This window comes from Sminthopsis crassicaudata, chromosome 3 (assembly GCF_048593235.1).
Source record: "Sminthopsis crassicaudata isolate SCR6 chromosome 3, ASM4859323v1, whole genome shotgun sequence".
NCBI lineage: Eukaryota > Metazoa > Chordata > Mammalia > Dasyuromorphia > Dasyuridae > Sminthopsis > Sminthopsis crassicaudata.
Window position 1 is genome coordinate 347903192 of NC_133619.1, and position 13918 is coordinate 347917109.

A 13918-nucleotide genomic window follows, 5' to 3' on the forward strand; every position below is an offset into this window, starting at 1 on the left:
ATTTTCCCTCTTTTTGTTGTTGTTTGCTTGCATTTTGTTCTCTTTCTTAATTTTTTTTTATCTAATTTTTTGGGGGCAGCATGATAATTGTGGAAATATGTATAGAAAAATTGTACATATTTAACATATATTAGATTACTTGCTGTCTAGGGGAGGAGATGGGGAGAAGGGAGGGAAAATTTGGAACACAAGGTTTTACAAGAGTAAATGTTGAAAATTACCTATGCATATGTTTTGAAAATAAAAAGCTTTAACAATAACAATAAAAAGAATGCTGTAAACCATGTCATAGGGAGAAAAGCCTTGTAGTCCATAAATAGAGGCCTCAGATCTTTGTTTCAGTATTTGTCAGAGAAAGATTCCCACAGTCTAGAAATCCAAGTATTTCGTCCAGTGTTTTGGAGCCAACCCAGCATCTTTGCACCAAGGGATGACTTTCAGAACTCAGCCCATTAAGGTCACTTTGAATTCTTTGTAATTGTTGAGTGACTACTATTCTCAGTTGCTAAGGATTTCTGAATAATATTTTAGCTACAACAACTATTTCCTTTTCATGGGGTTTTTCCATGTTTGGCACAATATGTGTATTACAAGATAAAGACCCACTTCTCAATAGATGAGTGGCCAAAGAATATAAATAAATAGTTCTCCAAAAAATTGCTCTAAATCATGATAAATTAAAAAAAATAAAATAAAATAAAACAAAAAACTCTGAGGTTTCATTTCATGCATAGCAAAGAATGACAAAAAGATGGAAATATTTGGTTTATTTTTGGGAATATAAATGTACTCAAAAAAGCTTATTAATTACATGACTAGTTTCTAACACTTTTATCATCTTGGAGTATTCTGACTTTTTCACTTTCCAAGTTGTCCATGTACTCCATAGATGCATTCTCTGGTAATAATTCAATAATTTATTTTTAGAATATTCAAAAATAGGTTACAAAATCCTTAACAAAATATTTTTGATAGAATTAACAGAAGAACTTCAGATTAGGACTGGAGAAAGAAGAGACATGGATTATACAACTCAGAGGAATATTAATAACCACAGCCACAAGAACTGTATGTTCCCAAAATTATACACTATTTTAAGTCTATGTGGTTTTTTTGTTTTTGTTTTTTTGTTAAATTGCCAAACATCCTAATTTGCACATTGAGTGGCTGGGCTGTTGCTTATTGATTCTGCGTTTTTCCCAAGCATCATTGAGTCCTGTCATCAGTCAACAAATAAACACACTGTCTTGTTATGAGACTGTTCACTAAATAGCAACATTTGGTATAAGGTCAAACTGTACTCCACTCAAGGGGGTTACATCAATGCCCAAAGAACTCATTATAATGACATTTCACATATGAAGTGGCTCTCTGACATGGTCCCCCAGGAAGGCATTATGATCATTTCACGAAGGTCAAGTGTATTGTGAAATCGCTGAACTGGTTTAACCTGAATTTACACATGCTGTAAGCTTTTAAAAAAATCTTTTGCACAAATGTAGCATAGGAGACACATGGCCAACTTTACTTTGACCACAAACTCAATATGAGCCAACAGTGTGATATAATTATTACAAAATAAAATAAAACAATCTTAGACTTCATCAATAGAGTCTAGTGTCCAAGTCATGGAAGGTGAGAGATCCATTATATTCTACCAAGTTGGATTTCAAATAGAGTATTATGCTCTGAAAACCACAATTTAAGAGGGGTATTTGCAAACTGGAGTGCTCTGAGAGGAAGGCAACAAGGATGGCTAGAGTCAGGGAAACTAGGTCATGAGAAATAGTTTAAAAAACTAGGAATTCTTAGAGAAAATATGATAGATGTCCTTAAATTTCTGAAAGGCAGTCTCTACAAATAGGGTGTCAATTTGCTTTATATTTCAGGGAACAAAACAGATCAATGGGTGAAAGCACATTCTAGCTTAATATTTTGGGAAGAATTTTCTAATAACCAAGGATAATCTACACTAAAACTCGCTGTTTCATATACCAATGAGGTCCCCATACCCTGAGATGTTCAAACATAAACTATATAACAACATTGAAAGGATATTTATAAAATGTTCAAGCAATCCGTAGGAAGTTGAGTGGGGAAATCTCTAAGACTCTCTTTCATTGCAATAATGTCATAATAAATTTTACTGGGGACACTTAAATCTCAGCTACATTTAGAAAGATGATAGGGTATTGTACAGATGACTCAAAAAAAAAACAGATAAAATTCTAGATAGTTTCTCTTTGACCTCTACTTTTTACAGTATCATTATCTAAGGTTAATTAATGAGAGAATGAATCATTCTTCATTCATCTTTTTATTCCCCACTGAGGTAATTCGGTAGATTGCACAGCTTTCAATAAATGCTGAATGAAAATGTGAAATAAATTTGTATCTGGTAAATGAAAGAATTGCATTCTGGGTGATTAGGGGGAAAAAAGAAAACTATTAAAGCTAAGACCTGAAGCAAATGAGGACATTCTATGAAATGAGTGGCAGCAGGGGCAGGTAGTTGGTGTAGTAGATAGAGCCCTGAAGTCAAGAGAACCTGCGTTCAAATTTGACCTCAGACAACACTTCCTGGCTATGAGATAGGGCAAGTCACTTAACCCCCAATTGCCTCAGGGAAAAAAAAAAAGTGAGTGGCAGCAACTTCAAAGGGATAAAAATACCAAAAGCAGTTGTCCTCATGCTCCACTCTCTTACAAGTTGACTCCACATGCAAAGTTCCAATCTTGTGTACTGACAATTACTTGATATTGAGATTTGCTAACTATGTGCTTTGTGTCCAACCCTAAACTAGGCACTGAGGGATACAGAAAAAGGAAAAGAGAGGAATCCTCAAGAAACAAACAATTTGTCATTGCAGAGAAATGGGAAAGCTTTCTGTTTTCCTCGTGAATTTGCATAAGCCTTTTCTTAAATTTGGGTTCAGAAGCTGGAAGCTTTGAAGGACATTGAACCTCATGTACCATTTTGGGTCTTCTGGAGCTGTTTGCAATATATCGATTTGTGATTACAACTGGCCAGAAAAGCTTTCCTCAATGGTTAACTTTGGAGAATAATGCAAAAAGCATTTTATGGAATCAAATAGGAATTATCTGGGATGTATGTGCTTTGGGGAAGTTATCTGTTGGACTACATCCTAGCCACCTGACAGTGGCTGCTGGAGATCCAACCCAGAATAGATCTCCTTTTGTGAGAGGATGGTACTAGGAGACTGAGAAGCCGTTGCGTTCATTCTCTGACCTCTCTCCTCTTCCTTCTCCCTCCAATTTAGCTCATTCCCAGTCCACAACATCTGTGTCAGCAAAGGCTGCCCTGCAGTTCCTTCAGATGTTATGATCCAAAGCTGTGGAGGCTCTTGGAGAATTGACCTGCCCTTTAACAGTTATCTTTTTTTATGCCCTATCTTCCTCCTTCCTTTGAGCTTACCTCCCCTTGCATTGCCACTTGGTAGCCATTAAAACCAAATGTGTGATTAACTTCACTTAATATTAGATTTTACTGAATACCTTCCATAAATGCTGAATAGCTATTTATTTAGAATCATGTTATAAACATATGAAATAAGACTGGGATGAAATTGCCTTTCAATCAGTCTCTCTATCAGTAAATATTTATTGAGTAGTATGTCTAGCAATGTGATAAACATTTTGGAAGATAGGAAAAGTATAGGATCTTGTTCTTCCTCTCTAGAAACTCACAATCTAGTTGAGGTCAAAATACAAACCTAAGAAATAATTGTGAAATAACAAACTGTGAAAAAACAAATTGTGAAATAAGACAATATATTAATAACTCCTAAATAGTTGAGCACGGTTTCCGAATACATCAGATATTCACAGAAGAGAAAGTTAATGAGAATGAAGTAATGGGAGAAGGTTCATGTAGGAAGTAGGTCTTGAATCTTTGTAGGGTAAGTAATGTGAGAGGATAGAATATCAAAGAATATCAAAGAATCAAAGATCTGGAGGAAAGGAGCAGTGATCACATAGAAACAGGTAGTAATTATATAGAAATGGTTATTCAAGAAAATAGACTCAAGAAGAATTTAAGTAATCTACACCAGACTATTATGGGGAAGTTTGGGGACTATCTTTAACTTCTGAGGCTGACATCAGGACAGATGGCCATCCCTCTACCTACCACTAACACATGGTAAGAGCTACAGCAACCGTTAGGTTTTATGCTCATAGAGTTTATGGATTGATATAAGAACTAAAAATAAGGATCTCACAAAAGATAACGGAAAAATACATGATGGATAACCATAGGTTATAATATATAAACAGTGAGAAAAGTTTAAGAACAAAAAGAAAAGATGTCATTAAGGAATTGTATGACAGAAAGAAAAAAAAAGTGGGCTAGTCACACAGTGAGAGCCAAAGATGACAAATGGTGATCAGAGTGCTCCATTGATAAAGAAGTATATTGTATTCACTTCTTGTGGTGAATCTTTGGAAGGATGTGGATTAGAATCACACAGAATAAGAAAGCATGGATGAATTATGATCTGCATCACTGGAGGTAATTCCCAAATTGACAAGATCACAAATCCATTTGGGAGGAATAACATATATCATGTCCATAAATATTATACACTGCAATATATGATTGTAAGAGGTACACAAAGTGCTTGAAAATAGAGAACAAGAAGAGATTACTTCTGAATGGATGTGGTTTTATCTATCCTAAAGAATCCATTAGCAGTAGAGAAAGGGAGAAACTGAGAAATTGTGAACCAGAATAGTCATTAGAGAGGGTAGAGTAGAGGAATATGAACAGGAAAGGAGGTGAAGTAGTTGTGCTGGAGACAAACTTTGGACTAGGGAGGGGGCATGCAACTTATATTCTAGTAAACATTAGAAATGTGCATTTGGAGCTCAGAAAGGAAGTTGAGGCTATTGTCATCTCCTTAGAAACATAGCTGAACCTGTAGAAGTGAAAAAATACTATCAAGAAAGTAAGAAAAGGAAGGAAGGAAGCTAAGTGGTACAGTAAATAGAGCACTGGCTCTGGAATCAGAAGAACCTGAGCTTAAATACAGCCCAAGACACTTGACATTTACCAGCTGTGTGACTGGTCAAATCACTTAATCCCAATTGCCACACACACACACACACACACACACACACACAAAGGAAAGAAGGGAAGGAAAGGAGAAAAACAGAATCTTAAGAAACAGATATATTTAGGGGCTAGAAGAGGAGGCAGAAAATTAGTGAAGAGAGAGAAATGAGTGCAGAAAAAAATGTCATTGAGAGGAGGGAAATTGAGTGAATTCAGTAAAATGGTCTTCTTTCAAAATGGGAGGCTAAGTAAACTATTTGAAGTGAAAGGATCAGAAGTTGAGGCTTAAGGAAAGTGGAAAAATTTCAGAAATTGTTATGGAAAGTGACAGTCTATCAACTAGAAATGAATCCAAAGACTACCAAGCAGCAAGGCTCATCTGAAGCTCAATTGCATCAATTCGCAGTTGACTTAAACAATATTTTTCTGGATCTAACTTCCTAGCAACTTCAAGCACCTTTCCTGCCCCTACTAAATGCAGCATGTTGGACACAGTAACAATGGAATTGACTTAGTGTATAAAATATAATGTGGAAAAACAAGTTAGTTATCTACAGATCTTCTTTGTGAATTGTCAGAGTGTAATTACTACAAATCACCTGCTTGTATCTCTAGAAAAGAGCCATGTTTCATTTTTTGACGTTCTTGTACTTTGTCCTAGGGTTGGGCATTCCTCTTATATTGCTAGATATTCAGTACTTTAACTTGAATACAACTTATTATGCCTAGACTCAGAGTCATTAAAAGAGATGTCACTGATTAAATTCTTTGAGTGCAGAACGTAATCAATGTAACTCTGTATGGCTAGCAGGAACTGAGAATACAACTATTTAATTAGAAGCTATATAGCAGAGCCCACTAAAAGTAGTAGCTTGGGAGCAGTCTTTATATTGAGATGCATTTATCTGTTTAAAATGTTTTCTGTCTTGAAAAGGCAGAAAATAATTTTTGGCTAATGCCAAAAATCTTCCCAACTTTTTAGGATTGCTTTTTTCTTTTGATTGGATTACTGAAATGATATAACTTGAGGGTCAGTGGGAAAATCCATTTACCTAAAAATATTTTCTCGCTTGTATTGTCTGAAATTCTGGTCTAGCAATGTCATTTCTTCAGGTTAAGGCACTGCATATCTAAAAATGTTCTTCTAAAGAAGAATAATTCACTAAACCAGAGGTTCTTAAACTGTTATCCATGTACTTGAAAAGGAAAAAAGATACATCTTTATTTCAATAAAATTTGTTTCCTTTTTAATCCTCTGTATTTTATTTTATGCATTTAAGCACATTATTAAGAAAAGGGGTGCACTGGCTTCCCTAGACTATAAAAAAAGGAGTTTAAAATTCCAGCACTAAGCTATTCTCTCTCTCTCTCTCTCTCTCTCTCTCTCTCTCTCTCTCTCTCTCTCTCTCTCTCTCTCTCTCTCTCTCTCTCTCTTTCTCACACACACACACACACACACACACACACAAATTAATTAGTTTTAATTTTCTTTATCAGATTACTTTTTATGATGTAAGGCAAGGCAATGAGGTCCAGAAGGTAGCCTGGGAAAAATCCTTCCTTGAAGACATAGTAGGATGCCTGAGCATACAGAGGACATACATAAAGGCCCTGGACATTTGAAAGATGGAGTGAGAAGAGGACATAAAAATAAAGCTGAAGAATCTCCTGATAACCCTCAAGTCTCTCATCCAATCAAAGGATCCTTGCAGACCTATGATTTTCCCTTAGGTCAGCATAACAGGTCAAAATAACCTGGTAAACCCAAGGCCACTCATGCCCAGAAGGAAATGAAAAAAGTGACAGAAAACTCTTACAATAGGATCTGAGTTCAAAGAAGTATTTCTGCTCACAAGGATTTTTGCCTGAATTTGGAATCCTTCCCACTCCTTTTTTCATCTTTTCAATCTTCATTTTGCAATGCAAGCCCAATCTCAGTTTATCTCTTAAAACCCTAGATTTGGCAGTTAACACTACCTCCTCCCTTCATTTAGGCCTAAGAATGATTCTTGGTTCTCTCTCCATTTTTATCCCCCTCCCTAATCCTCTAAACTTTGAGAACTTTTCCTATGCCTACAGAATCTGACTTAAAACTCTAGACTTCTGCTTCAGAACTCTTTTTTTCTTTAATTTTGTTGTAATGTCTGACTCTTCTTGACCCCATGGACCTTAGCATACCAACACTGTCTGTGGAACTTTTTAGCAAAGATAATGAGTCATTTCCTTCTCTAGTGAAGTAAAGCAGAGGTGAAGTGACTTGCCCAGTGTCATATAACTAATAAGTGCATGGGGTCAGATTTGAACTCATATCTTCCTGATTACAGGCCCAGCACTTTAGCCACTGAGCCACCTAGCTGCCTCCTTTTTGTCTATTTCATAAAATGTCTACTAGAACTAGACTGTAATCACTTCATATACAGCATCATTCACCATCTAAAATGGTCCTTTCCAAGTTTTATTCAGGTTCTATAAAAACAATCCATACCAGTTGGTTCTATAATTCATCTGTCTGGATGACAGATGAACTAAAAATAAGAGCGATGTTCAGTACTAGAGTGTTAGAGTGGTTTCTGCAAAGTCTATTTATTCAAAACTTAGCTTTCTGGAGCCAGCTACTGGTTCTGCTAAACCTGATCCATTAAAAGAACCATTCTAAGTTAAACATAGAATAGTCTCCACATTGATAAATCACTGAATAAAACAAAGAAGCCTCGGTCTTGACTTCTTTTTTTAAAATGGCAATCTTACTAGTTTTCAGTAAAAAAACTATTTGTACTGTTTGTTTTCAGTTAAATATAAGATCAACAGTTATTTTTAACAGATTCCTTTTTCTAAAGCCTAGAAACCTAAGGGCCTGTTTTCCTCTGCAGAAGGAAAGAAATTAATTCAAAAATATGTTAAGAAATTAATCCAATATGCATTCATAGTTTTCCTCCTCCTTTCAGAGTTGAGTTTGGATATTTTAAGAATCAAATTATAAATTCAGAATGTCAAGGTAAGTAAAATGTATCCTAAATTGTAAGGATGCAAAAGGATTCATGATATCAGCAGAGTCAACTCCTGGGGACAGGGAAATCCACACTGAATTTGTAAGGATTGTTGATTAACCACTTGTTACCCACTGTCATCCCTTCCCTTTGGGTCTCTCAGACTAGGGAAGCCACTTTGCAGCCAGCTCTGAAGGACACTTGAGCCAAGGAACTTTATAGCCCCTAATTATGAATGGTTTCTTTGGGAGATACAAGAGAAGAAGCCATGGTTCCTGGCTTCCAGAAATTTATAGTCTAGTTGGAGAGACAATACTTACAAAATGAAACTATGAGACTATATATACATATAATAAGACTATATATAATTAAACACTAAATCATGTGGTATGGGGGGCAGCGAGGTGGCGCCGTGGATAGAGCACCAACCCTGAATTCAGGAGGACCTGAGCTCAAATCTGGTCTCAGACACTTAACACTTCCTAGCTGTTGACCCTGGGCAAGTCACTTAACCTCAGCCTGGGGGGGGGGGGGCGGGGAGGAAATGGAACTCAGAGAAAAGATGTAAGGTTAGGGAGGAAAAAAGTAATATTTAATTTATAATGTGTTAAGTTTGAGATACCTAAGGTACATTCAGGTGGAGATGAAAAGCAAGCAGTTGGAAATTCAGGATTGTAACTCAGGAAAGCAATGATGGCTAGAGATGAATATTGGAATCATCTGCATAGAAACAAAAGTTTAATCCATATGATTGAGGTGATCAAGGTTATACAGAAAGAAAAAAAGAGGATTCAAGGTAGATCCTTGAATACACTTATGAATGGGAATGGAGGAGGGAGATAAGGAACATAGATGATGAATTTGCAAAAGATACTGAAAAAGAACAGTCTAACAGATAATATAATACATGTTGTAAAGACATTAAGAAAGATGACTAAGAAAAAATCATCAGATTTATCAATAGACATTGTTAATCTTTTTTCCCCAGAGTTCTGTCTAAGAAAGACAAAATAGTTAGGTTACATCCTTGGCTTTATTCCTCCTAAGTAATTGGACATGTAAACATGGGAGCACAAGGTAGAACTGAGCTCAAGGTGGGCACAGGCAGTAGGGATTATAAAGACAAATTGGGAGAGGGGATAATCTCATAGTGGTCTTTATCAGATCATCTCTGGGCTGAATTGTTTTGGGGAACTGGGAGTTGATATAAATTAGTCTGAGTTGGTTATCTGGTTGGTTACCAGGAAAGTTCTAGGTTCAGTACACCAATATGCAAAAAAGTTCTGATAAGCCCAGTAACAAAGTCTGTCAGGCCTCTTCTGGATAGTAAGAAAGTTTGAGCAAATCAAGGTGATTAATAAAGTCATAAACCATTCCATTTTCACAAGATCATTGGTAACCTTGGAGAGTGTAGTTTTAGTCAAGTAGTAGGAATGGAAGCCAGGTTTCAAAGGATTAAAACAGTAAAAAGTGAAAAATTAGATACAAGTTTAGACAGCATTTTCTAGGAGTTTAACTATGAAAGGGAGGAGAAATACAGGATAATACCTTAAGGGTCAAGTGAACTCTTTTTTTTAAGATGGGAGAAATTTGGGCAAATTTGTATACATCAATGAAAGAATTTTAACATGAGAGAGACAGAGGAAATAGTAAAAGAAGAAGAGAGAATAAAATTAAAGGCACAAATAGAGAGAGTAGTAATGTCATCTTATCCTCTAAGACTGGAGCAAAGAAAGGGAGGATCAGTGGATTCACTGGGGTTAATTTTTAATAGTTTATCTTTTTCCAATTATATGTTGTAATGTTCTTTGTTAGTTTTCTGGAGGTCTCTGAGCAGCTTTCTTTTCAGTTCAGTAATCACCACAAGAACAGCCAGATGTTAAAATTCAAATCCTTTATTATCTCCTTCACAATCTAGTTTCCTTGCCTGGGGCCCAGGCTAACTTTCTTAGAGGTCTTTCAGAGTCTTGGTTTCAGTGGAGAAGAGAAGGAGGAGAGCCTGCCACCAAGTTGGGGTGAGATAGGATGGATGAATCTGGCTCTCCTTGGCTCCTAGAGCTTGAGCTCCTGCCTCCAGTCCTCTTGTCTTCTCTGGCTCTGAGTCCCAGCTTATATGTTCTACACTGATTATAAACCAATCATTATATCATTAGGAAACCATTATTTCTTGTAAGATTAAATCAACCATACTGAATTTAGAGAACTATTAATCACCATGCTAAACTAAGATAACCATTGTCTCATCAATGATTTTAACACCTTGTAAGAATCCTTGTTTCAGACTTCTGGCTCATAACAACATGTAAAGACAATTTTCAGCATTCATTTTCACAAAATTTTGAGTTCCTCCCTTTCCCTTGTATACAGTAACAGCAATATTGTATAATAATCAAATAATAATCAGCTTGAATAACTTAGCTGTTCTGAGTTATACAATGATCCAAAACAATTCCAAAGGTGTAACGTGCTCTCCTGGCAGTTACAATTACTAGTCTGTCCTAGACCCACCAGAGTACCTTTGACCACTGTGCTTAGCAGTGTGAACTCTACCCGGCTCGCCTCCTCTGAGGCCTTCAAAGGTCTCTGGCCACGATCTCTTGAATCTATAGTTTAATAACCGGTAGCACACTCAAGAACAGCCACGTGTAATCTTAAAAGCCTTTATTATACTTACTCACATAATGCCCTGACTGATGCCCTGACTTGTTGGTTCCCGAGTGAACACCTGGTCAGAAGACCCACGTGTTCACTACCAAAACCCTTACCTCTTTTGGCTATCCATCTTGGCTTGGCCACCTAGGCTAGGAAGCCAGGGTGAAGAAGGCCAGGTTAAAGAGAGAGACTGCTGTCTGCAGTGGGCTTACATAGGGCCTGTGAGGTCACATACACAGCCAATCAGCGAGAGAGTCACCCATTACGAAGCTATCTCAAAATGGACAGGATCCCACCTACAAGGCAGTCCTAATATCCACAGAAATTACTTCAGGCCTCAATGATGCACTGTGGCGCAGCCCATTTAAAGGGCCCTTACAATTCCCTTTCTCTTGTTTTGCGGGAACCGCACATCTCACCAAGGTAAACTTTTAGCACCAGCTATAGTTCACTGGATCCATGAGATGACAGAGTATTATGCCCAAGGAGGTACAAAGCAGCAGATCAGTAAACAGAAGTATGACAATAAGAACCAGGGTCAACAGTGGCCCAAGTGTTCAACCCATTCATCAAAGTCATACTGGAGATAATAAGCCAAAGAGGTTGGATGCCAATGAGGTAGGATGTCAACACTGAGGTGGGAAGTCAACAAGGTAAAACATCACAATTCTAGTTAACAATTAAATATCAGTGAGGTAGGCTGTCACAATTCTAGTTACATTTATCACAATTCTAGACCAATTCTAGTTTCTCACAATTCTCTATTGCACTTTTCACAATCCTAGAGCAATTCTAGCTTATCACAATTCTCAATTGCACTTTTCACAATCCTAGAGCAATTCTAGTTTCACAGGTGCACATAAGCAAAGTCATGTCCAGTAACATTGTCTCAATAACAACGGCAGGTGGGTGTGTTGGTTTTTCACCCACTAATTTAAAAAGCATAGTCCTACAATAGAAAGCATAGGGCAAAGCCTCTTCCCAGGCCACCATATGGCAAGTAGCCACGGGAGGAGCAAGTAGGCCCATTGTCCATTTACAGTCTTTATATTGCATATCACCCGAAACAGTCCATTTCAGCTGCAACACTGGAACTGTGTCTGCTGTCTCTGGTGTCACGGTCAGGAGGGTCATTGCTGCCATCATCATCTGGAGGGCTGCGGACATCTGGCCGGTCCCTCTGGACTGTTGTCTGGTCCTTCTCTTGGATCCCCAGGTTACAAATGTCGCTGGTGGGGATGAACTCTACTGCTGGATCTGCACCTAGGAAGGAATGTACCCAAGGCCCAACTTGGGCCTTTCCAAATGCCATCCAGGCCTTTCCACATCACAGTGGAAGGAAAGTTCTTGTCAAAAAGATGAACAAAAGTCAGTCTGTCACTTAGCTGCACTTTCTGTGTATGCCCGAAGTGCATTGCTAAGGTAAAAGGCAAAGAATTTAAAAATGTAAAACCAAAATAATTTAAAAGTGTAAAACTGAAATAGATTAAAAATGTAAAACCAAAATAACTTAAAAATATAAAATCAAAATAGTAATGTAAAATCAAAATACTTTGAAGATGTAAAATCAAGAGTGTTAAAAAATGTAAAATCAAAATTTAAAAATTGCAAGCAATCACATATATGTATTGCCACATCTTGTACATAGCCCAAAATTCCCTTCTCTTGTTTAGAAGAGAAGATCTTGGGGATATAGTCTGTGACTTTACTAATAGGATTCTAAGAAATGCCAATAGAATGGGCAAAGTCAAATTCAAAGCAAAAACACCTAAAGGCAAAGTATTTGTAAGCCAATCTATAAACTGTCTTAAATGCATGTGAAATTTCTACAATAGAAAAATGGTTGATCACATGTCTAGCTGCTTCTCCAGATTGGAATGAAGCCATAATGTCCATTGGTCTTAAAACATCCGCTCATACAATTAATGAAAAAATAACACTCGGCTATATCCCTGAATTCTTTTGCCTAAAATCAAAGTTTGAGTTTCTGATACCGAATTGTACTTCAGGAGTGTGAATCAATAAATCTGATATTACTTTTCCTCCTGGGTCAAAGATCACACACTGTCTATTTATTCTAGTGATTAAAACAGCAATTTTCCAAACCATTCTAAACATAAACACTGTTTTATAAGTACCCATAGGGGGTTGGGAAATCAAGCCCACCTGTGGAAGTGAAAAATCCACTAGGTAAGAAAAGAGGAGTTCCAACTCTCCAAAGACTATCCTAGCAGTTTTACAAGTATAAAACTCCACTCTCTCAAACTGCAAGGTCTTATCCCTGTAAGGTTTCTTAGAAATTAACTGAACTGTATTTTAAAAATTTTTCTGATTATAGTCAATACCCCACAATTCCTTTTTGCCTTGGGGCATAAAGCCTACTCTTGTCCTTTGAAATGAAGACACAGGAGTGAGCTTTGCACATAAAAGGAACTAAACCTCTTCTCAATGGAAGAGTAATCGATAAATTCCTTAAAACAACAATACACAAGGTAAACCAACAAAACGCTAAGAAGAATTTCTACAACTTTAGTCCATGTGGTTCCTTTATTTCCTTCCTTGGTTTTAGCCACTGGTTTGAACTCTTCCTGTTCTATCTGTAGTAACCTAGCTTTTTCTTCTTTCTCTATCTCAATCTGTAGTTTAACCTGCAATTCCAGCAACTCTTGCTGTGGCATTTTATACTCTATACTGTCATACATACACATTAGCTCTAGGTTGCTCCCTCTCTAAGCTATATTTAATGGTGTGGGGATAGCCTTCTGGGAGCTTGATTACAAGCTTCCTGCTGTTCTTCAGTGGTGATCTCTGTTAAAAGATCTTCCATCTGGCTCTTTAACCTCTTTATATAAGCATTATGTTCAGCTGTGTCCTTGAGCCTGATCCCAGAGTTACCTGGGTCCATATTGCTTCTCTGTCATCCCTCTTAAGTGGCGTTTCTACCGGATCTTTCAGAATCTTAATTCTGAATATTAAATATTTTCAAAACCTGATAATTCCTGATGCGTCCACGTTGAGCGCCATTTGTAACGTGCTCTCCTGGCAGTTACAATTACTAGTCTGTCCTAGACCCACCAGAGTACCTTTGACCACTGTGCTTAGCAGTGTGAACTCTACCCGGCTCGCCTCCTCTGAGGCCTTCAAAGGTCTCTGGCCACGATCTCTTGAATCTATAGTTTAATAACCGGTAGCACACTCAAGAACAG

The 13918-nt window shown here is 37.2% G+C and overlaps 1 long non-coding RNA gene across 1 annotated transcript; it reads right to left on the reverse strand.

Annotated features, from left to right (window-relative positions):
• Nucleotides 1-9939: 9939 nt before the first annotated feature.
• Nucleotides 9940-10992, reverse strand: LOC141559554 (uncharacterized). Its single transcript, XR_012487481.1, has 2 exons — nt 10826-10992; nt 9940-10183 (listed from the first exon to the last, which is right to left on the reverse strand). It is a non-coding gene; the product is annotated as an uncharacterized LOC141559554 (long non-coding RNA).
• Nucleotides 10993-13918: the final 2926 nt, after the last annotated feature.